Raw genomic sequence first — 3,859 nt, forward strand, 5'->3', positions numbered from 1 at the left:
AAGAAGAAAAGAAAAGAAGAGAAGAAGGAAAGAAAAGAAAAGAAAAGAAAAGAAAAGAAAAGAAAAGAAAAGAAAAGAAAAGAAAAGAAAAGAAAAGAAAAGAAAAGAAAAGAAAAGAAAAGAAAAGAAAAGAAAAGAAAAGAGAAAAGAAAAGAAAAGAAAAGAAAAGAAAAGAAAAGAAAAGAAAAGAAAAGAAAAGAAAAGAAAAGAAAAGAAAAGAAAAGAAAAGAAAAGAAAAGAAAAGAAAAGAAAAGAAAAGAAAAGAAAAGAAAGGGGAAAAGAAAAAATGGTAAAGAGGAGCACTAAGAGTAATAACAGAATTTCATCCACCTTTCAGAAATAATACTGGCATGTAGATGATTGAGATTTTTCCAAGTAATGTTGTAGAAAACAAAGTATGGATGTCAGGAGTGAAGGAGTCTGTCAGACTAACATGAGGTTTTATTGTGCTAGAATGAAAGCACTTTTGTTGAAATGATCATTGCATGAACACTTGTCTTACCTCTGCTTTACAAAAACTGCCATTCTGTTTTCATTTCTGTGACAGAGGTAATAGAGGTAAACTGTCCATATGGAGTATAATTTCCTTAAGTATCAAATATAATATCATTTATCTTACTAAAATACTTTATCTGGCAATTCTAATATGTTTAACTCTGGAATAAATTTATTTCCCTGATACTGATTAACAGAGTAGTTTCCAGCTAATATTACGAGTTGGTTAAATTTATTGAAATTCCAGTTCTGAAAAGTGTTCAAAGAGGGCGCTAATATTATTTGAAAATTTGACACAGGCAGCAGAAAATGGTCACCAGGTGTCGCTCAGGGATCACACAAAACTCTGCTGTCATTCCCTGATTTTGTAAATGTAAAGGCTGATTTATAGTTTAAAACTCAGTGAGATTTGGTTTAACCACTGAAGCACAATTACCTTTCCTGTGCAGCACATGTGGAATAAAACACACAATATATATTGCAGCTACTGGCATTTGCACCATGAAATATCACCATGAGTGTGCAGTATTCATTTAACAGCTATGTTAAACACTTTGTCCTTCAATATGGTACAGAGACGAACAAGTCAAAACTATTCCTGTTTTCGTTTTGTTTTGTTTTGTTTTTGTTTTGTTTTGTTTGTTTTTGTTTTCCTTTTCTTTCTGCTAGGAAACAATGGAGTGGAAAAGCGGTTACAGTGGAATTGTATTTAAGAGTATCTCTTGGGCCCAAGTACCTCTTCCCCTCATCTGTAGAAAAAAAAAAACAAAAAACTTTCCCAAAGTGTGCAGGAATGCTACACCTCTGACTTGTTTTGAGAAATACACTCTGGAAATACAAATCTAAGGATGCCAGCTTGTCCCCAGTTACCACACTATCTTACTATCTTTCATCATTTGTAGTCTTTCTTAATCCAACCCACATCACCTCCCCATCTTTTTTTTTTTTTTTTTTTTTTTTTTTTGTCCTGCAATGGAAAGAAATCGTTGGATGTACACATATAACTTTATACAGTGTTTTACTAATGCTAGATGTTAGTAAAGATTTTAAAGGAAATATAGTCCCAAGGTATGTTATGTTATGTCAGAATTTTCTAAGCTTTCCCATGGTGTGTTGGTGGCCTAAAGAACAGCTTTATGAAAATAATAGACTTTGACTGGTTGAATAAAACATGTACTAAGACTTTAAATATGTTCTAAAGATTTTCATTAACACTCTGTACAAAGACACTAGACTAACCCTAGTGACTCAGTTTGTAGCAGTTAATATTTTGGGGTTATTTCACTACTGGGTTTGGGAGATGTTGCTAGTCAGTGAAAATATTATAATCTCTTTATTTCAGAGTCTCAGATATGAATTTTGAACCTATAGGACCAGAGAGTGGTTGGGACACTCACCAGTCCTTTTTCTTCTCTACTTTTGGGTTTCTGCCATGACAGGACAGTGGGTATGGAGGCAGCATGCTTGGTCCTGCCAGTCTGTAGTTGGCTTGTGGCAGCATCTCAGCTCCATGCTGGCAGTGTTGGACATACACATAACCATGTCCCACCATTCAATCTCTGGTGCTGAGGATGTTTCCAGAAATATGCTGCCAGTGATTACACAAAGCCAATGAAACAGAGAAGCTTTAAAGCAATAGGACACATCAATTCTGAAATTAAAAATTTTAATTGAAGTATTTCAGCTGCATCAATAATATTTATTTTCTTGGAGGTATTGCAACATTATTTTTTTTAAGTGCATTTTCTGTGCTGATGTATGGAGTATGACTTTTTGATGTATATGGAAAAAAGAGTAAGATCTGTTTCTTTAGAGAGCTGTTTGTATAAATGTACATTTAGCACAGGAATGGAAAAGTCCTTTATTGCAGGAGAGAAAGGGTGGAGGTTAGCTTACTCATTCATATTAGGATGTCATCTGGCCTGCGGGGGAGGAGTAAGTAACAGGGCAGAACTGAAAAAAGACAATAACAACAAAAATACATTTTAATACCAGTGCAAAACTTAAATCATTGCTAATACTACTCATTTTCTTCTCTTTTCACCTTCTTTCTTCAAATTTTTGAGAAGGCAACATACCAGTGTTTTTGCTGAACAATCTATTAACTCTTCAGCTGTACTCCTAAATTCTTTCACAGAGCATATTTGCATTCTTGGCCCATGCTTATGATATTAATCCTCAACAGTAATAAAGATATCATTCAACAGGTATGGTATGAACTTGGGGCTTTATTTACTAATGTGTTAATTTTGATACATGGAAAAAATTACATGTTAAGATTTCCTGATACTGTTTTGACAGACACGAGATTGAAAAGGTTGTACTCCTGGCTGTTTCTTAACTCACTTGAGACAGGATATGACATTTTTTCATCATGGCCATATGCAGATAGTAGTAGTGAATACTCAGACTTCTAACTTAAATTTGACAGTTGTTGGGATTAATGTAGTTGCTATTTGTTTATATTCTTCAAGATCAGATTATCTACCAGGTCTTCCAGTTTCAGATTTTCAGTGTGCTGTATTTTTTTTTTTTATATAAAGAAAGGGTAATCACATATTTGTATGTCCAGTAAACCTATTTGATTGATTCTGGGAAATACACAATTTACTGACAGACAGGGATGAGGTATTTGATTAGGCTTAATGCAAGCTTGGATTCATTGCCATAATCTCTGCATGTATTTGAGGTAGAAAACCAGTTTAAATTTGGATCAGGGGTTGCAACACCCTATGCAGGTATACCCTGTCACACTTAGAAGACAGCAACGTCTTGCAATATTATGTCCTCACATACTCCTGAAAGGATGTGGCTAGTTCTGAGTAATTTGAGAGAGAACAGAATTTCATTTTCAAGAAAACTGGGAAGAAGTGTTACTTAGTCAGAGAAGGGAAGACTACTTTAGTTTCTATCTTTTTTTTTTTCTTTTTTTTTTTTTTTTCTTTTTTTTCTTTTTTTTATATTTCCTAGCGGAATGCCTTCCAATCTACTGTATCTAGGCATGATTTATGAAATAAACCAACACCATGAATGAAGTAGCATAAAAGTTGAGGTTAACACGTTTGTGATTCAAAAGCAGTTCAAACTAAAAGAGCGAAAAAGGGCAACATATAGAACTGGGAGATTTACCTGGTCTTGTAGAAGCACTGTGTAAGAGTAGAAGGCTCACTCTGTATCCTTCCTAGTGTGTGCTTATATATCACTAGCAGAAAACAAATGGTAACACCCTCACATCTTCTTCCTTCGTGTGGACTGGGGGTGCCTTTTGTAGTGCAGACTTCCTTGGGTTACATCTGACCCCAGAAACAGATCAGAGGGCAGAGAGATGTCATGTCATCCAAGGACAGACATTTTGAACAACCAA

This window comes from Anas acuta, chromosome 1, assembly GCF_963932015.1.
Source record: "Anas acuta chromosome 1, bAnaAcu1.1, whole genome shotgun sequence".
NCBI classification, from domain to species: Eukaryota; Metazoa; Chordata; class Aves; order Anseriformes; family Anatidae; genus Anas; species Anas acuta.